Here is a 21,950-nt window from a genome sequence, read left to right as displayed (position 1 = left end):
AATTAGCAGAAACGTTCCCTGTCCATAATGAGGTCACAGTCTAGTGTCAGGTGACCCCGATGCTTCGGGCACAAAACAAAGAAACGAAAACTTGAGTTTTCATGATCTGGACGAGTATCTTTTCAACCCGGATTTTGGTAGCGGTCACCTGCTTTCTTTTGGCGGTGGAGACCAGGCCCCCGGCCCGAGGTTCCAGCAGCCCGGACGTGTCGGGGCGGGGGTTGAAGGTGGATGATTGGGTGTGGGAAGGGCAAGGGGCCTGAAAGGGAGCGAGGGGAAATAGTTTTGCATTGATGTTTGATTCACAATTAAAAAAAATCGAACCCGATTGCTGGTGTGAACACCTTCCTCTTCCGCTGGGGGCTTAGGGGCCTTCTCAGCTGTCCACACGGCCCCCGCCGGGCTGTAAATCACCACCGGCAGAAACCAGAAGGCCCCAGGCCGGCTACAAGGCATTAAGCTTTATTAAACATACCGTAACCTCTATGAAGCCTTCAACACGAGCACCGAAACTTTATGGCCAGTCAGTTCCTGCGATCCCAGGGCAGCACCTGGAGTCTTGTATTTGTCAGGGACAAGTGAGAATTAGGGTCAGGGTTACAGGCCTGCCGGCCCTCGCCCTCAGGCTCTGCCTTACCGGAGCACCCACTCCTTGGGATCCGGTGAGCCCTTTGCCCTTTCTTCCACCTGCAGGTGCTTCTGCCTTTAGCCCCCCACGGTCTCACGGATCCCTGGCCTCAAGGAGTTGCGGTCAACCTCCCCCGCCCCCCCCCCCCCCCCCCCCCCGCGGCCCCCACTTTCGGCAGAGCAGCCGGAGCAGCCGCAGCAAGAGATAATAGGGAAGCAGCGTGGCTTAGTGGATAGAGAACGGCTGGGATTCAGAAGGACTTGGATTCTAATCCCGAAACGGCCACTTGTCTGCTGTGCGACCTTGGGCGCCTCCGTTACCTCATTCCGTTTTAATGGGGATTAAGACTGTGAGCCCCATGTGGGACAGGGTCTGTGTCCCACCTGATTAACTCGCATCTACCCTAGCGCTTAGAACAGTGCTAGGCACGTACTAAGCACTTAAAAAGTACTATTATTATTATTTAGTATTACTATTCTTCGCGATAGAGAAACACAATGGCCCAGAGTAACAGAGCAGCAGCAATTAAGGGAGTCGCGTGACTGCGCCCTCTGCAGGGCTGTGACCAGAGCAGCGGTTTCCTTGGCCGCACGCACACATTTTACTGTAAATGACATGAGGATTTGGAAAGCAAAGCATTCCGGAGAAGGGCCTGGGACAAGATCCCGGGTTTACTCCCTCTCCCTTCACCCTCTGTACCCTGGGCGTTTGTTGGGGCGTTTAGATTTCGTGGGCGCTGAGAGGCCTGCAGGGGTTTGGGGAGGGTGAGGAGAGAAACCGTGAAACGAGCCCTTGTATTCAAGGCTGAACCTGGCTACTCTGCCTCTAAACCGGGCTACAGTCCATCCACCGTCCCTTCCACCTCCCCTCCCCCGCCTTACTGAGTAGCAGTTGCGATGGAGAGAGGGGGAGGGGAAAGGACCCGCGATCTTGCAAGCCTCTTTGCCCCTCCAGTCACGCAGGCACTATCAGGGGGCCCTCCCCTTGCGGAAGAAAATAACAATAATAATAATAATAATAACGTTGGTATTTGTTAAGCGCTTACTATGTGCTTAACTGCTGCTCTAAGCGCTGGGGTAGATACAGGGTAATCAGGTTGTCCCACGTGAGGCTCACAGTTAATCCCCATTTTACAGATGAGGTAACTGAGGCACAGAGAAGTTAAGTCACACAGCTGACAAGTGGCAGAGCAGGGATTCGAACCCATGACCTCTGACTCCCAAGCCCGGGCTCTTTCCATTGAGCCACACTGCTTCTCATGCTTATGAGAAAAGGCTCATAAATCGCGGTGGTCAATACCCACATAGCCACATCCTTGTTAAGCTGGGCTGGGACTTGTTTCAGCCTCCCTCTCCTTGGAATTAAGCACTTAGGCATGAACTAGATGATACTGGTTCAGTTTAGTGGGGAGAGGAAAGGGGAAAGGGGGAGAAAGAAGGGACGGGGAGGAGGTGGTGCCTTTGAAATGGGGAAACTGAGGTCAGGAGTCGTTCTCGTCTGCTCTGTGGCAGAACCAGTTTACGAAATGGCCTGGACCCCAGGCCAACTTCTGAAGGTTTTTTTCGAAGACTAGAGAAAAGTGGAGTGAAATGGAGCTGCCAACACCTGAGGAGTTTTATTACCTTGGTTACCAGATGTTCTAGAGAGCTTTAAGAGGGTTTATAAATTCCCCAATCTCACTGTTTAATGACCAATTGAATGAAAAATTTGGTTGCAGAGATTTGGTCCCCTCAAGGAAAGCAGAGCTGAGGCAACTCAGGATAATTCAGACCCAAACTTGGCAGTGGAAGAACGGGGTTTTAGCTTGAATTAACCAGATATTTTGACCGAGTCTGCCTGACCAAGAGAAATGGAGGATCGGACAATTCACTGATGGATTGTCTCCTTGTAGACAGCCCAACCAGATCATTCAGATCTTTCAAATCCTCTTTGGAGCCTGGATTGTTTGGTCTGTCTATTTGGAGCAAATATCTGGGGATAAATACTCATTTCTCCATTTCCTTGGACAGGGTAGACCTGGTCTCTGTTCCCAGGAAAGTATCTTAACTCTTCACTTCCCTTCAACCCCGAAGGCCCAGCTGAGGGTTGGCATCTAGTGTCTGTCAGGAAGATAAAATAGTTTGGAGACACACACAAACCACTAGTCAGCCCTACTCATCTTCTCTAGAATCACAGGATCCAGAATTCCTGATTTAGATCTAGGTCCCTCTCCATCCCATTTCAAATTGGCTCAGGTATCAGAATTTTTTAGAGAGTCAGGGATATATCTCTTCCCTGTCCTGTCCTCCCTGCCCCTTATCGATAAAGAAATGGTGTGGTCTTTATTCATCCCCCTCTCAGGCCCAGAGCAGCTTATCTATATAACTGTCATTTATTTATATCAATGTCTGTCTCCCCTTCTAGATCTGTAAACTCCTTGTGGGCAGGGAATGTGTCTACCAATTCTGTTATACTGTACTCTCCCAAGCACTTAGTACAACACTCTGCACACGGTAAGTGTTCACTAAATACCGCTGATTGATTGAGAAAATCAATTGATATTCACCCTACAGCACTTATGTACACATCTATACATTATCTATTATAAATTATTTATATCAATGTCTGATACCCCTCTAGACTGTAAGCTCACTGTGGGCAGGGAACGTGTCTACCAACTGTTGCATTGTACTCTCCCAAGTGCTTAATACAGTGCTCTGCACACAGTAAACACTTAATAAATACCACTGTTGGTGATGATGATGATGATGATGGGAAAGAACAGGGGCCTGGGAGTTAGAGGACCTGTGTCCTAAACCCAGCTTCATCACTTGCTTGTTGTGTGATCTTGGGCAAGCCTCTTAACTTCTCTGAACCTCAGTGTCTTCATCTATAAAATGGGAATCAAATACCTGTCCTTCCTACCCCTTAGATTCTATGTCCCATGTGGAATGGGGAGTGTGCCTGATGTGCTAATAATGTATCTGCTACTGTTCTTGGCTTGTAGTAAGTCCTTAACAAGTACCATTATTATTATTACAACAATAATAATAATAATACCTGAAGGTGCTTTCCCCAGCCTCTCCTCTCTGTAACAACCCAGAAAGAGTTGGATGAGTTATGAAAACGGATCTGGGTCTAAGATTTGGTGAGCGTCCCTCACTGTGAAATCATCCACCTCCACTTTGGGCTCTGGATTTCTGCTAGGAGAGTGTGAGGGAGGAATACAACTGTTCCCAGCTTCCCTAAGGGTGGAAGGATCCCAAATGCCCTCGACAGAAAGCAGAGACATAGTTTCTCCTTGTTCAGTTGGCAAAATCCTAAAGAAATCCCCCTGGAAAAGTGAGGTCAATGTGCAAAAGAGCAGCTTGTTTCCTTACTAGTAGTCGGCTCTAAGAGGATAAATATGTTCCTTCAGATCTGGCTCTTCCTCCTAGCTCCTACAAAAGATTTGTGCCCAGTGGTCAGTTAGGACAAGCACGCAAACCAGATCACTGCCTTGGCTGGAGTCGGCAGAGGAGAAGAGGGCTGGGATAGGGAGAATGTTGAATTTCTTTGGGAGCACAGAACACCAACCTGATTGTCAAACCTGGAGATTCTTGCCTCTTTCACTGCCTTGCTGGGTGACTCCAGGCAGTTGCCTTAACCTCTCCGGGTCTCAGTTTTCCCATCTGCCATCTTAGACTGGGACTCACATGTGGAATGGGCACTGTATCCGACTAGCTTATCTTGTTTCTGCCCCAGTGCTCAATACAGTGCCTGACACATAATAAGTACTCAAACTAGAATTACTCCCCCACTAGAATGTGAGCTCACTGTGGGCATGGAATGTGACTGTTTATTGCTGTATTATACTCTCCCAAGTGCTTAGTAGAGTGCTTTGCACACAGTAAGTGCTCAATAAATATGATTGAATGAATGAACCATAATTAATTATTATTGCCTGCCCAGTGGGAGTAATGATTCCTGCCCCTTAACCTCTTGGGAATGAATGAGAGCAGCTGTATAATTCATTTTCCACGGAAACCAAGGCATTGGCTGTCATTCAGCCCCACACCTTCCACCCTTCCCTGCATGAACCCCATCTAAAACCCTGGTGGGCCTTGGGAAAGGAAGCTGGGAGTCCCCAAAGCCAGAGTTCCATCCCTCCCACTCCTCCGCCCGAGCATGTGACACTATCTCCACATTCAGCTCCCCTCCACATCAATGACATGCTATTTTTAGCCCAATGGAGGCTGACACTGAGGAAAGAGTGGACAGGCAAGAAAGGGGAGGAGGGAATGGAGTTTGGTTGGAAAGGATGCTGTGAGGACTCCACTGGGGAGAGGACTCCACTGAGCTAAGATCAGTGGTCCTCTTTTGCCCAGTGGCCAATGCTGGTCCTGCCTCCACTACCTTCAAAGCACCCTCTTTGTCCAATCAGTCAATCAATGGTAATTATTGAGTGCTCACCAAGTGCAGAGCAACAGATCCCTGTTTTAAGGGAAGCTTGCACTGAAATATTCGCCGTTGATCAGATGCCACAGTAATAATGCCACAAGCATTATTGTTATTATCATGATACTTAAGAGCTTACTATGTGCCAAGCAGTGTATTATGTGCCAGGCACTGTACTAACAGCTGGGGTTAATACACGATCATCAGATTGGACACAGTTCCTATCCTGCTGGGGTTCACAGTTTAAGTAGGTAGGAGAAGGATTGAATCCCCATTTTACAGATGAGGGAACTGAGGAACAGAGTTTAGTTACAAGTTAGGAACAAGTTAAGTGACTTGCCCAAGGTCACAAAACAGACAAGTGGCAAAGCCATAATTAGAAAATAGGTCCTCTGACTCCTAGGTCTATGATCTTTCCCCTAAGCCACATTGCTTTCCTAAGTATGGGCAAAACCATTTCTTCTGACCCTGCATAGTGCTAAATCCCGGCAGGCATTTGGTATGGAATCAGTCAATCAATCATCAAGCAATTATATTTATCAAAGGTTTATTCTGTGCAAATCACTGTACTAACAGCTTGGGGGAGTACAGTAGAGACAGTAGACATGATCCCTACCCTTAAGGTTCTTACAATCTAGTAGGGGAGACAAACACTAAAATAAATTCCAGGTAGGGGGAAGAAACAGAGTATAAAGATATGTAGGTAAGTCCTTTGGGGTATTGAGCGGGGGTCGGGGAGTGGCTAGTACACAAGTGTTAATAAGACGAAGAAGTGCTGGAGTGACAGTAGTGGGGTGTGGAGTAGGGCGGGGCAGGTGAGATTAATCAGGGGAGGCCTCCTAGAGGAGATGTGATTTTAGAAGGGCCTTGAGGATCGGGAGAGTGGCGGTTTGCTGGATGTGAAGGTAGAGGGTGATCCAAGAAGGGGGAGTTCAAGTGCATGAGTAAGAAGTTATTGGTGACAGAGACAAGAATGAGGCACAGTGAGTAGGTTGGCTTGAGAGGTCGGCGTATGAGCTGGGATGTTGTGGGAGAGCAATGAAGATAAGAAATAGGGAGAGATCTGATTGAGTCCCTTAAAGCCAATCATCAGGAATCTCTGCTTGACACTGAGAGGATTGAGCAACCATTGAAGATGTTTTAGAAAAATAATCCTGGCACCAGAGAGAAGTATGGAATGGCGAGGGGAGAAATAGAGAGGACTGCAAGGGGGCTGATGCGATGGTCAAATTGGGATATGACAAGCTCGGGGATGAGCATGGTGGTGGATTGAATGGAGAAGAAAGACTACGTTCTGGAGATGTTGTGAAGGAAGAGATGATAGGATTTAGACAAGTTGAGTTTAAGGTGCTGGAAGGACATGCATGTAGACTTGTTCTGGAGACAGAAGGAGATGTGAAATTGTCTGGAAGATCAGGGTTAGTGAGAAAGATTTGGGTGTCAACTGTGCAGAGGTGGTATTTGAAGCCATGAGAGGAGAGGCGCTCTTCAAGGGAGTGAATATAAATGGAGACTAGAAGGGGACCCAGTACTGAGCCTTGAGGAATTCCACGGTTAGGAAGTGGAAGGCAGAGGATAAGCCTGTGAAAAAGAGTGAGAAGGAGTAGCCAGAGAGACAGGAGAACCAAAAGAGAACTGTGTCAGAGAAACAGAAGCAGTGTAGCCTATTGGATAGAGCAAGGGCCTGGGAGTCAGAATTAGTCAAAAGCTACTCCACCCTTCTGATTGCTTTATTTATTTTCCTCTGTACCTACTCGAGCTCAGTTAAAACCAGAACCATACACACGATATTCCAGGGGCAGAAATCATTTAGTATCAAAATTCTGCTTTCTGTGTTTTCACTCTCTTTTCTGATAGCCAGTATTGTGTAGGTTTTTTGGCTACTGCTGTGACTGCTGCAGCTGCGTGGTGGAGAAGCATCGTGGCCTAGGGGAATGAGCACAGGCCTGGGAGTCAGATGAGCTGGGTTCTAATCTAGCCTCTGGCACTTGTCTGCTGTGTGACTTTGGGCAAGTCAGTTAACTTTTATGAGAGTCAGTTCCCTCATCTGCAAAATAGGGATTTAATACCTATTCTCCCTCCTGCTTAGACTGTGAGCCCCATATGGGACCTGATTATCTTGTGTGTACCCTAGCACTTAGTACAGTGCTTGGAATGTTCTAAGTGCCTAACAATGCCACCATTATTATTATTATTATAAATGTTTGGAGAGATCTGAATAGTACTAGCATAGCAGCTCACTGTACTTAGCACTTGGGAAATTCAAAACAAGCAAGTGACATCTTCCCTGCTTACAAGGAGCTTGTATCTCTTGGAACTCAACTCAAAGAGTTGATCAATTAAGCAATCAATCACAGATATTTATTGAGTGCTTACTGTGTGCAGTGCACTGCATTAAGTCCCGGGGAGAGCACAATATGAAAGAGCTGGTAGTCACGATCCCTACCCTCAAAAAGCTTTTGGTCTAGTGGGGGAGAGGTCAGCATCAAGTTGATGTCTTTTCTGAATCATGACTAATAGCTCAGAGCCATCACCAGCTAGAGTTTGGATTCTTTTTCTCACGGAACATCCCTTGGGACTTGCTGTCACTGAAGTTCAAGTGCCACTTTGCTGCCAATTCACTCTGATTTAGGAGATCTTCCTACCATCTTTTCCCTCTAGACTGTAAACTCAATGCGGACAGGGAACATATCCACCAACTCTGTTAAATTGTTCTCCCCCAAACACGCAGTACAGTGTTCTGCATATAGTACTTGCTCAAAGAATACGATGACTGATTGATTGGTCTTTCACTATCGACCCAGCGTTTCATCTGGAAGAGCTTAGTACCATGTACCAGATCAGAGATTTCACTGCACATTTCCTCTACAGATCATTTATGAAAAGTTAAATAAAATCACTCTTAGCATCAGTCCTGGGGTATCTCACTAGCCGTGCTTTTCATCCAGAAAAATTGAGGCTTCGATTCGTTCTGCTAAATTGTTGAGCTGATTGAACACTTCCCCCAATCCCACGATGCCCCAATTTGTGTTTTTTTATTTATTTCTTCTGGAAGAGCAACAAGAAAGCCATCAACGCAGTAAGCATGAATGGAAGATGATGTAATCTTCCTCACTTGATTGTAAGGTCTATGAGAGTGGGGATAGATTGTACTCTCCCAAGTTTTCAGCACCGTGCTCTATGTGCAATCGACTGTAAACTCCTTGAGAGCAAGGTTTGGGTCTAACAACTTTATTGTATTCTCCAAACACTTAGCACAATGCTCTGCATACAGTAAATGCTCAATAAATATCATTGATTGATTGATGATAGCAATTTCCAAGGAGGTCTTATTTCTGGCTGGACTAGAGGATACAAAATTGCCTTTGGAATACTCTCTGGTCCCTCTTGGTAGCAACAATATGCTAGGACCACTTTATTCTCTGACCATTTCTGGCCCTGGACATTGCAGCTGAAGAAAAGATGGTTTCTAGATGGATCGATTAATCAATCAATTGTATCTCTTGAGTACTTTATTTGTACAGAGTGCTGAACTAAGTGCTTGGGAGAGTACAGTATGGTTGGTAAGACATAATGCCTATACACAAATACCATACAGTCTAGCAGGGGAGACACAATAAAGTAAATCACCAGTAAGGGAAACAACCAACTCAGGAAGAAGTCAGAGGGAGAAGCAGCATGGTCTGATGGAAAGAACATGGGGCTGGGAATCAGAGGACCTGGGTTTTAATACTGGCTCTGACACTTGCCTGCTCTCTGAGGCTGGGCAAGTCATTGCACTTCTCTCTACCTCAGTTTCCTCAACTGTAAAATGGGGATTCAATTCCTTTTTTTAAATGGTATTCGTTATGCCCTTACTATGTCTCAGGCGCTGTACTTAGCACTGGGGTTGATACTAACTAATCAAGTTGTACATAGTCCCTGTCCCACATAGGGCTCAGAGTCTTAATCCCCAATTTACAGATGAGGGAACTGAAGCACAGAGAAGTGAAGTGACTTTCCCAAAGTTCCCTAGCAGACAAGTGGCAGAGCTGGAATTACAACCCAGGTCCTTTTGAGTCCCAGGTCAGTGCTCTATCCATTAGGCCACGCTGCTTCTCTGTTCTCCCTGTACTTAGACTGTGAGCCCCCCGTGGGACAAGGAGTGTATCCAACCTCATTAAACTTTGTCTACCCCAGTACTTAGAGCAGTGCTTGACACATAATAACTGCTCAATAAATTTCATAAAAAGAGGGAGACGGAAGAACAAATCTCAGACCATGATGCATTTCCAATAACAAAACAAATCTCAGACCATGACCCATTTCCAATAACAGAAGAGAAATTCTTCCTTCAGCAGCACTCCCGACTATATTATACAGTGTTCCATCCTGAAATATTTAGGCTTTGTTTCTAAAAGCATTATAGCTTAGGGGATAGACCATGGGCCTGGGAGTCAGAAGGTCATGAGTTCTAATCCTGGCTCTGCCACTTGTTGGCTCTGTGACCTTAGGCAAGTCACTTCCCTTCCCTGGGCCTCAATTCCCTCATCTGTAAAATGGGGATTGAGACTGTGAGCCCCTCGTGGGACAGGAACTTTGTTCAATATGATTTGCTTGTATCCAACCCCATGCTTAGTACAGTGCCTGGCACATTAATAAGTGCTTAACAAATGTCATTATTATTATTAATAATAATAATGTTTGGTGGTTCTAGAACCAAAAACATTTTTTCTATATCCAGAAAAAGGTATTGACCTCAAATAACATCATTGTCCACACTAGTTCTGATAGACAATCTTCTGTTTTGCCTCTTAACTGCTGTAGGACCTTGGGCAAGTCCCAACTTTTCTGGGTCTCAGTTAACTCATCTGCAAAATGGAGATTCAATATCTGTTCTCCCTCTTCCTTAGACTGTAAGCCCCATGTGGGATAGGAACTGTGTCTGACCTAATTATCTTGTATCTACATAAAAATGCCTTAATAAGTACCACAATTAATTCATATTTATGAATATTATTTGCTGAACACTGTACCAAGCTCTTGGGAAAGAACTTTAGAAGTAAAAGACATAGGCTTTGTCCCTGCCCTTTAGGAGCTTAAAATCACTTGGAGGAGACAAGCAGACATAGGCAGAACATACACACTGGGAGAGCCCGTTGTTGGGTAGGGATTCTCTCTATCTGTTGCCGAATTGTACTTTCCAAGTGCTTAGTATGGTGCTCTGCACACAGTTAGCACTCAGTAAATATGATTGAATGAATGAATGAATGAGCAGGAGGAAAATCATAGTTACAGCTGACAGTAGCGAGAGTAGAGGAAAATGAATAGACAATCAGAGAATTGAATACTCAGTTATATATCTAAGTCCTAAGGGATGATACATTCTGGGGGTGGGGGGGGGGTGGAAATAATCACGGAAAACTTCCTGGAGAGGTGGGATTTCAGGAAGGCTTTGAAGATGGAGAAAGTTATGGTCCAGCAGAGTTGAAGGGGGATGGAGTTCAAGGCAGGAGGAGCACTCAGTAGGTGATCAGTAAGTACCATTAATGATGGTAATTATTTAGGTATTTATTGAGAATTTCTTATGTGCTAAGACACCATGCTAAGTGCTAAGCGCTGGGAGAGAGGCGGAGTTCTGAAGATGCTGATGTGAATGGCAGGAGAGATAAGGGCAAAACAAGAAGGGACAAATATTGCATTATCTGCTAGTGAGAGCAAAGGGACAGGAGGCTGAATTCTTTTTTTTAGAATTGGATTATAGTAATTAATACTAATTATGGTATTTGCTAAGCCCTTATGCTGTGCCAAACACTATATAGGCACTGGGATAGATACAAGATATTCAGGTTGGACACAATACCTGTCCCACAAGGGACCCACGGTCTAAGTAGAAGGAGTAGGATTTAATCGTCATTTTACAGATGAGGAAACTGAAGCATAGAGAAGTTAAGTAACTTGACCAAGGTCACACAGCAAGCGACAGAGTTGGGATTAGAACCCAGGTCCTCTGACTTCCAGGCCTGTGGTCTTTCCACTAGACCATGTTGCTTCCAGGTAGATTATCCAGATAAATTATTAGTGCAGACACAGACTCCTGCATGAGTATGCGTGTGGAGGTGGTGGTGTGGTGGGGGAGAGATCGGGGGAGCAGGGGGCATGTGAATTCATCTTAAATGGATGTTTGCAATAACACTGTGGCTCCCATGGTAACTTGGTGTGCAGACCCTTGAACTGATTTCAGCAGGAAATCCATTGGTTCCACCCCGTAGCTCCAAGATTTGTTAGTTTACAGGGCTAACAAGGATGTAATTATAGCCCCATGAGGCTTCCCAAAGGAAGTGCACACTCTGCTAGCCAAACCCTAGAAATCTAGGGTGGGAGAAAACATGCACCCCTACTCATGGACAGGGCCAACCTCTGCTAGTTTTTGGATACAGAGTTTTTTGGCTCAGTCCTTGCTGCTGTTGCTGCTTCGTGGGCAACAACATGTGGTGTGTCAGAAGCCCGTCAATGGGCAGGGACTGTCTCTATCTGTTGCCGATTTGTACATTCCAAGCGCTTAGTACAGTGCTCTGCACATAGTAAGCGCTCAATAAATACTATTGAATGAATGAATGAGTGAAATGAAACCTGGTTCACTGAATAATCCGGACTTACATTGTTGTAAGAGAGAGTTGAGTCAGAGCTAGGAAGAACTTCCTTGACTTGGTGGGAGCACTAAACTCTGGTACAGGCACCAGGAAGGAAGCGTGGAATCTCTTAAAAACAGCATAGATGATACTTCTCTTGGATGGCTCACTGTGGGCAGGGAATGTGTATCCTCACTCTGTTGTACTGTACTCTCCCAAGCGCTTAGTACAGAGCTCTGCATAAAGTAATACCATTGATTGATTGATTGATTGGCAGCAGGGTGCCTTCAGGATAGTGGGGGTTTCACTTCAGGATTGGGGAGAGGCAATAAATGTGAGACTTGATTCCTGTTATAACCTTCCAAATGCATAGCAAAGTGCCTAGTACTCAGTAGGCATTCAGTAAGTACCACCAGTAATAGTAATAAGTAGGGATTAGGGATTTCCTATGTGCTAAGACATCATGCTAAGTGATAAATTCTGGAAGAGAGCAGAGTTCTAAAGATGCTGCTGTGATGGCAGGAGAGACAGGGATGGAACAAGAATGGACAAATATTTACATCTGTTTGCTAGCAAAGATGGCTTTGAGTTGGGGCAGAAAGTCAAGCTTTGGTTGGGGGGGCAACTGAGAAGCAGCATGGCCAAGTGAGAAGCAGTGTGGCCTGTTGGCTAGTGCACGGGCCTGGGAGTCAAAAGGATCTGGGTGCTAGTCCTGGCTCCGCCACTTGTCTGCTGTTTGACCTTGGACAAATCACTTGAGTTCTCTGTGCCTCAATGATCTCATTTGTAAAATGGGGATTAAGACTATATGTCCTATGTGAGATGGGGACTGTGTCCAACCTGATTATCTTCTATCTACCCCAGCACTTGGAACAGTGATTGGCACATACTAAGTGCTTAACAGATACCAAAAGGAACTCCGGACTGGGAGTCAGAGGACCTGGGTTCTAATCCTGGCTCTGGGTTTGCCTGCTATGTGATTTTGGGCAAGTCACTTCACTTCTCTGTGCCTCCGTTACCACTTCTGTTAAATTGGGATTAAAACTGTGAGCCTCACTTGGGACCTGGACAATGTCCAACCTGATTAGCTTGCATTTACCCCAGCACTTAGTACAGTGCCTGGCACATAGTAAGTGCTTAACAAATACCATTAAAAATACAAAATACTGCACTGACACTTTCAAATTTCTAATGGAAATTTACAATCTTAAATCAACCCCAATTTAACCCCAACCCAGCACCAACCTAACCCTAATCTCCATTCCTAACCCTAACTTTTTCTGTTGAAAATTGCTCCACCGGCAATTTCAACATCCTGGGATTTCCCTAGGTGGGTGGATTTTGACCCCTGGCTGGCCTGTGTTTGAATGGGCAGAAGGCTGGTGGAGTCCATCAACTTTATTTACTGAGCACTTACTGTATGCAGACCACCTTACTAAGTACTTGGGAGTGTACAATACAATGGAGTTGATAGACACTTTTTCTGTCCACAAAGAGCAAAGAGTCTAGAGGGAGAGACGGACATTACGATGAGGATGTAAGTGCTGTGGGGCTGAGGGTGGGGTGATTATCAAGGGCTTAAAGAGTACAGATCCAACCGTTTGGCCTGTGACTGCTGCCGAGTGGCAGGCTCCAGTGTAACCGTGTTTCTTTCCTTGGGGGAGAACTGATTCCTTCATCGGCCCAGGGCGGAGAGTGCCATGGACCCAAGAAGGCTGGAGGAGGGCAAGCCCCGTGGATGGGAGGTGATTTTCCAGGTTGTTGGTAGGGTCAGTTGTGGGGTACAGTGAAGTCAGGAAGAGGGGCAGGTTTTTGTCCTCAGACAGCACAGAAACAGCTCCTGGCACAGAGATGTGTAGCCAAGGATTGAGGCATCAATCCTGGAAGTAACAGCAGCAACTCCCAGCCCCATGGGGCATGGAGGTATCTTCTCTAGGGTCCGAAGTAGTTATCAACAGATCAGTCATATTTATTTAGATCTTATTGTCTGCCTGATGTCCTTGTCTGGGGGCTGGGGAGGGGAAGTCTGGGGGCTGGGAGCCAGGGGAAGGAAAGAACAGTGCGAGGAGAGGCAGGAACAATGAGGTCCTGTGGCTGCTGGGATTAGTGAGCGCTGGGCCTTCTGTGCGGCCGAGGGTATATAATCACACACAGACGGAGAGGCTGTGGAGAAAAGTGGCAATCTGTCTAACAAGAGAATAATGATGATAATGATGCTGTAATTCTTGAAGAGACATTCAGTTGGGGAGGAGAGATAATAATAATAATAATAATAATACTAATGACAAATAATGGTATTTGTTAACTGCTTACTATGTGCCAGGCACTATACTAAGCACTGAGCTAGATACAAAGCTAATCAGATTGGACTCGTTTCTGTCCCAGATGGAGTTCATAGTATTAATCCCCATTTTACAGATGAGGAAACTGTGGCAGGCAGACGGAAATGAAGTGACTTGCCCAGAGTCACATGGCAGGCAAGTGGTGGAACCGGGATTAGAACCTAGGTTCTTTGGCTCCCAGGCCAGTAATTCTTTCCTCAAGGCCATGCTGCTTCTGTACCAATTTACCTCAGTGCATGTAATAAGATCAAGGCAATAGATGCATTGGCAGGGTCCATTTTGCCATTTATTTGGACTTGAAGGATGGCCCGATACAGAATGGTAAATGCTAAAGTTTCACATGCATCCCTTAGAAGTTATGACCAAGCAAGTCTCCCTATAAATCCCCCTACCACACACAGAGGAGTCGTCGGTATCTATAATCTTTATTTTTCCCAGAGGGCAAAACTGAGGGAAAGGTTTTCCAGCCAGTGAGATTGTAACCTGCAAAATCTGGCCCTCAGAACTGATCCCAGTTGCACATAATTAAGTAGACAAGGAAGCCCCAGAACCATCCAGCAGCAAATCTTCAAACAATGCAACAGCAAATTCAGTCTTGGAAACTCCCCCAACATGAAGAAAATAATAATAAAAAAAACCAACAAAAAACCAGAACGGTAACTACCCTGATCTGAACCAAACTGGTGCAGTTTGCAGAGGCTGATGCATTTGCGGTGGGGATCTGGGATAGGGCGATGGGTACTGAAAGAGTGAACCCAGTGACACTTGCGGTATGATGGTGCAGATGGCGTCAATGGGCCACCAAGGCAGTCCGACACATCGTTGGGTCACGTTCGTCAGCCCGACCAACTAACGTCACTGCGGCGCCAACCTACCCAGCGCTGGGACCGCAGGAATACAAGAAGAAGACATCTAAAGCGGCTTTCTGCCGCAATTCGGCCTCATGGCGCTGATTTGGCTCAGGTGAGCCAATAAACAACGCCCCAGGACACCGCCGAATGCATTGGACATGTTGAGATTGGTTCCTCGTTGTGCTCTGCCGGCTCCTTCGGCAGAAAGGAAATTGCTGGCGTCTGCATGGTTCCAATATTGCCTCCATATTGGCCCAAGAGGCTTATACTTCAAGACGGAACGATTTGTCCTCTGATTGTGAAATGGGTGGGAAGATCATCAGGGACTCTGGGAACATGGTTCCCGCCACATCAATCCTACGGCATTTCACTAGGGGGTTCCTTTTACCTCCAAGGTTCTTAAATTTTCATGCTTAAGTTTCCTTTTTATGTTTTAACAGTTCCTCTCTCCTCACCCATAAATTGGGCAGCTCTTTTCACCCAGACATTTGTGGCAATAGGACAGATTTCACATGAACACTGTTCAGGTTTTAATTACAGTTATACAGAGAAACTCACCATCTCGGGTGGATTCTGGTCATTTTCCAACACAATTTTAAAGTAAATCACTGTGCTGATGAATGGGCAAAATCACACACAAATCACAAAGAAAGTCCATTTAGAGACATCAAGGAAAACCTTTCTGATTTTAGAAATTCATCTGATTTAAGGGGTCCCCAGGGGTCAAGAAAAACTTCAAGTGACATATACCCATAATTTTTCACCTATCTGAATCCTTCCCCTATTCTTAAGGATTAGGAGATTCCAAATGTATCAGATTAAAGGACATAAGAAAAAGCAGTTCTCCCAACCGCTGCCTGTGGTTTAAGCAGAAAAGATTCTTGTGAATTTTGATTTCTGAATCAAAGGTCACCCAGACGGACTAAAACCAAAAAGCTGAAAAAAGCAGGTAGATTCTGATGAAATAATTAGTGTGTATTTGTACTTGAAAGGGAAGTCCTATTCGGATGTATTTTAATTGTGTTCCCCAATTACTTTCAGGCCACCCCCACGATATCTCATTTCAGGACCACTACTCAAGAAAAAGGAAGACGTGCGGGTCTGGAGTAGAAATAATGAAATGAATATCTTGTATCCACACCAGAGCTTAGTATAGTGCTTGGCATGTAGTAAGAGCCTAATTAATTCCAAAATTATTATTACTGCTTTTATCATTATTATGAAAGCTGGTTTAGAGAGCGGATGGCTTTGGGGTGATTGTCCACCCCAGGCAGACCCCAACTTTTTTTTAAGGTGACTTGGGCCACTCCCATGGAAAGACAGCTCCCCGCAACCTCCCACGCCACATTTTTCAGCTTTAGCCCCAAATCCAGAAGTTTTGGGGTTTTTCAGTCCTTTTGGCTTTGGCTGTAGAGAACTTGGCCTGGGGCTGAGAGGGCAGAGAGGGGAAGCTGTGCCCCAGAGGAAAGTTGGAGAAGCCTCTTTCCAGCCTGAACCCCCAGGGAGGTGCCCCTGCCTCCTTGCATTTGGGGCTTGACTCTGGGCCCAGTCCCCAGGGCTGATGGCAGTGAGAGTTACCCAGTCATATTCCCTGGGAAACTCGGGCAGGAAACTCAGCTTCGGCCCAGGATCCCAGACGGCGGAAGGAAAAAATGAGGTTGTGCCTGGTTTGCCCCGACGCTTCCCTGTGTTGGACTTGGGTGTCCTCAACCCCAGCAAAGGCAGATCCGTTTTGGGTTCAATAAATACCTGGCTGGCAAGACCGACCTGGCTCTCCACACCCCGCCGTGCAGGACTGGGGCCCAGGAGGGCCTCTCCGCAACGGGGGCAGAAAAACGCAGCCCGTCAATCCAGGGAGTGACCGCTCTCTGGCCTCTTCCTCGCCGTCCTCGGCACCAATCTCCAAATCGGCTTGGGGTAGAGCATTCCTGTGGAGGGAAAGGGAGCCTGGGGGTGGTGAGGAGAAGAGGAGAAGGATTTGCAGCGGGGGTGGGGGGGTGAAACACCTCCCGAAAACCTTTTCCTTTTGCTGAAATGCCAGAAGCCTGTGTGTACGGGAAGAGTGTTCGCCGGAGCGGGGCCGGGAGGGAGACCGAAGAAAGGGAGACCCAGAGACAGTGCGAAAAGTGCATCTCCCGCCAGCCCCGCCGAAGCCCATCCTGCGCCCCCACATCCTCCCAGAACGGGGCCGGGCAGGCCGGCTAGTACTCACTCTTCTGTTACTTGTGCTTTAACCCATAACGAACCCTGGAAAATCTTCCCTCCCCAGCCTGGCCTGCCGCCGGCTGGTTTGCGTTTAGTCCCTGAAAGTCCTCCTTCCAAGGAGAAAGATTTATTTTATGAACTAGCCAACACCTGCAAGTAATTGAGTCGGTCTCTGTGCCGCGGGAGGGGAGGGCAGGAGGGAGGCTGAGACCCCCAGATCCCCTCTCCCCCTCCCCCGGCCCACTGTCTACTCCCTCTTCGACTCCCACCCGGCCTCCTCGGCCTCCTTCCTCGGCCTCCTCGGGCCGACCTGGCTCCTGAAGCTCCGGGAGCAGAAGCGGGTCCCAGGGACTTTGGACCCCAGCGTGCTGGGCCTCCCCACTCCCCCAGGGGTGGAGGAGTACCCGGGGGGTCAAGCCCCGACTGATCCAACCCGGATCTGGGGATTCCAGGAATCCCAGCCGGGTAGCCAGTGCTGGCTTGCAGCAGCTTGTCTGACCTGTGAGCCCCGGCCCAGAGCCAGGCCCCAAACGCCCCTGCACCCCGGCCTCGTAACCGGGGAACCCAAACTTAGAGCATGGCGTAGTGGCTACAGCACGGGCCTGGGAGTCACAAGGTCACGGGTCCTAATCCTGGCTCTGCCACTCTTCTGCTCTGTGACCTTGGGCAAGTCACTTTACTTCTCTGGGCCTCATTTACCTCATCTGTAAAATGTGAGCCCCATGTGGGACAGGGACCGTGTCCTGGCTTAGTGGAAAGAGCACGGGCTTGGGAGTCAGTGGCCGTGGGTTCTAATCCCGGCTCTGCCACTTATCATCTGTGTGACTTTGGCAAGTCACTTAACTTCTCTGTGCCTCAGTTACCTCATCTGTAAAATGGGGACGAAGACTGCGAGCCCCACATGGGACAACCCGATTACCTTGTAGCCCGGCTCAGTGGAATGAGCCAGGGGTTGGGAGTCAGAGGTCATGAGTTTTAACTGTCAGCTGTGTGACCTTGGGCACGTCAATTAACTTCTCTGTGCCTCAGTTTCTTCATCTGTAAAATGGGGATGAAGACTTTGAGCCCTCTGTGGAACAACCTGATTACCTGGTAGCTACTCCAGCGCTTAGAACAGTGCTTGGCACATTGTAAGCGCTTAACAAATACCAACATTATTATTAACTACCCCAGTGCTTAGAACAGTGCTTGACACATAGTAAGCGCTTAACAAATACCAATATTATTATCATTATCTCCCCCAGCGCTTAGAACAGTGCTTGGCACACAGTAAGCGCTTAACAAATTCCATTATTATTATTATTTGCTCGTACCCACCCCAGCGCTTAGTACAGTGCCTGGCACAGAGTAAGCGCTTCACAAATACCGTCGTTATTATTAGCGGTAAGAGACCCAGACTGGAGCCGCGGTACCCGGGAGGGCAGGGTGGCAATTTGCGAAGATCTTGTGAATTTCAAACCTTGTAAAATAAAACCATCGGCGGGGCTTGGCTCTGCCCTCCGCCCCGGGATCGGGGGGGTCCCGGATGCCTCCCGGTGGGGGGGTGGAGGGGGACCCGGCCAGGGTCGGGGGGCGCCTCTTCGCTTTTCCTATGTACGAGACGACGGCGGCGACCTTCCAGTCCCGGAGCGAACTTCGAGTGCAAACTCCGTCCCGGGCAACTCCCCCTGCAGAAAGCAGGGAGCACGAGGCTAGAAAACAGAGAAAAGAGCACCGGAGCACCGGCAGAGAGAACAAGGAGCACGGAGAGAGAGAAGAGCACGGGGCCCGCTTGTGCTGGGCCACAGAACAAGGACCAAAAGGGTGAGCGGAAGGCAACAAGTCTCCCCGTCCCCTGCTCTGCACTATTTTCTGACCCGGGTCGCTCTTACTAATCTCGTGTTAACGACACTCTTGCAAAAAAGAGAGTCATCAGGATGGAATTTCTCATTTGAAGAACAGAAACAATCGTAGGAGTTTTCATCTGTTATTTCCCCCCAAAAGACTCGGGGAGCTGAAATGCTTTGACTTGGAGTGACAGTCCTCCAGCGATTGGCTTATCTGAACACTATATATATCTTCCTCTGAGCGGAGGTATTTATCCACGGTCTCCTACTTAAAAGAGATCTCGTTTAATCCCACACCGCAAGAAGTGGAGTCTGGTTTAAAACGTTTAAATGGGTTGTGTATTTGTCAGATTAATTTGCGGGAGCAGGAAAGTAATGATTGCTTTTCTTATAATGTTACTACAGATTACGGTACAACGTACAACCATTTACAACATCTAATTGTAGCAGAAATTTGCTATACAATTAATACACACACAGAAAGAAAAGGAACACATGTATATATATATATATATATATATATATATATATATATATATATATGCATGTATACATGTAAACCTTTGGTTCTAATTACTGGTGAGATTACTCTTCAGATGTAAGCAAAAATCACAAAGATCTAAGTACCTTAACATTTCTGATCTTGCTATAGGAGGTTGAATGTCACCAATACCAATGAAAAGGAATGCGTTTGTAGATAAGTATTCATGTTTCTGCAAATATATGTCTGCTACGTATTGTTAGTGCAACTGAAATTCTCATGGCATGTTTTTTTTCTGAAATGTGATTATGGTGCACATGTAAATAGAAAAAGAATGACTAGAAACATATATTCTGTCATTTCTGTACTCCCATATTTGTACACAGCACGCTCATAGTCTTAAATAGATGCAGAAGTAGACAAAGGAGGAAAGGTATTATAAACTGAAACCCAAAACCAGCACCCAGTTGGAATAAACCCTTTTAGCTCTGGGTCTCTGGTCTGCAGACAGTCAGCCTAGTGGTTGTCTCTCTGGAATAGGGTCTGCTTTTGAAATGGGAGGTAGGAAGAGAGGGAGCTAGTGTGGCTTAGTGGATAGCGCACGGGCCTGGGAGTCAGAAGGACCTGGGGGTCAAATCCTGGCTCCGCCACATATCTGCTATGTGACCTTGGGCAAGTCACATAATTTCTACGGGCCTCAGTTACCTCATCTGCAAAATGGAGATTAAGAGTGTGAGCCCTATGGTAGTCAGGCACTATGTCCAGTCTGATTAACTTGTATCTACCCCAGTGCTTAGAACAGTGCTTGGCACTTAGTAAGCGCTTAACAAGTACCATGATTATTATTATTATTATCAGTGAGGGAGAGGGGGAAGGAGAAAGCTACCAAGCTTAAGAGTGTAGTTCTGGGTGTTGACTTCTCCCATTCGATCGTTGGCCCCAGCAGGCCTTTGGAGAGCACATTGCTGTGCTCTGAATTAAGGTTTCTGGCTACAGCCTCTGTTATTTTGTTTTTAAACGGCGGTGCGGCTGCGTTTGGGGCTGGGTGTCTGCCAGGAATTCCGAAGCCTTTGAATTTGATTTAATTTCAGCCACTTTGATGATCCTCTAATTGTCTCCCAGTTTTCCAATTTCCAATTTCCCCTGTCTAATTCATGAAAGGGGCTTCTTGCTTTCTGGCATTCAGCAGCTCCTTCTTTGGTTAAGAGGCACTTTTAAGTTGTCCTTTGATAATGTCTAACGGTTACATATTTCCATAACAATCTTCTCTCCCAAATCCTTATGATGGTTAAAGTCCCCAGATGTGCTGGTCAGACGCTAGGGAACCAGAGAAAGTCCTCTGTCACCGGACCCCAGGGTAAGGCCTCAGAGAATGCAAACTGGACCTTGGTACCATAAATAATAATAGTATTGGTAATAAAGTGTTTGGCATACAGTAAGTAACAAATACAATTATTATTTCTTGCTTCACCTTAGGCTGGACTCTGACATAACCCAGGCCTGCAGGGAATTCTGCATCTGAACGCAGTCTCAAATCTACCCCATCTAGCTCCTTCTTCTGACTGTTGCAGGCTCTGCCCCACCACCTTCCAGACCACTCAGCGATGCTCTTTTCCTTCTCTTTCTTTCTGATCCATCCATCCTTCCCTCCCTCTCTCCTCCCCTCCTTCCCTGCTCAGTTTTCTTCCTTCATCTTGATGGGGAAGGGGTAATATTCTCTGGAATTCTCTGACTTTCACTCGCAAGGCCTTGGCCAGACCCGGTCCCAGCTGATCCTCCCAGCTGGGTCCCGGGAGACTCTTCTCTGGCTCGGTTGTCTCTGCCAGGCCCAGGGAATTTGTGGCTGGGAAGTGTGAGCGTGCCTGAATGTCAGCACTCAGACGAGTTATCCTGGAGGAAATGGTGGCGAGTGGGGCGAGGAGAGCAGCCCACTTCCCAACCACGTGCTCCTGAGTTTGGAATGCCTCCTCTGGCAGCTCGGCAAATGCCCGAGATGCTGGACCACCGGGGGGTGTGGGTGGGGAAGCGAGGGGAAGGTCAAAAGAGTTACTGCTTCCCACTCCTTTTGGGAAAAGAGCTAAAATGCAGCTTATCCATCAGGCCCTGGGAACAAGCTGCACTTTTGGGGCTGTTTGAGTGTTCTCTGGGAGCTCTGCTAAATCAACTTTCATTATTCTCCCCTCCTCTCCCCTCCCACATTACCACCCCTGTCTCTTCTCTCCTCAAGAACCCAGGCCTGGGAGTAAGAGGACCTGGGTCCCTGGACTGTAATCCAGGCTCTGCCACTTGCCTGCTGTGTGACCCTGGGCCAGGCACTTGCCTTCTCGGTGCCTCAGTTTCTTCATCTGTAAAATGGGCATTCAGTACCTTTTCTCCCTCCTCCTTATACTGGGATTGCCATGTGTTTGAATTGATTATCCTGAATCTACCTGTGCTTAGCACGGTGCTTGGCACACTGTAAACCCTAATGAATATCATAGTTATTATTATTCAATCAATGGCATCTATTGAGTGCTTACTGTGTGCAGAGCTCTGTAGTAAGTGCTTGAGAGAGAACAATATAGCAGAGTTGGTAAATACGTTACCTGCC

The sequence above is a fragment of the Ornithorhynchus anatinus genome, chromosome 7 (genome assembly GCF_004115215.2).
Source record: "Ornithorhynchus anatinus isolate Pmale09 chromosome 7, mOrnAna1.pri.v4, whole genome shotgun sequence".
NCBI classification, from domain to species: Eukaryota; Metazoa; Chordata; class Mammalia; order Monotremata; family Ornithorhynchidae; genus Ornithorhynchus; species Ornithorhynchus anatinus.
Note: the sequence above shows the minus strand (reverse complement) of the source record.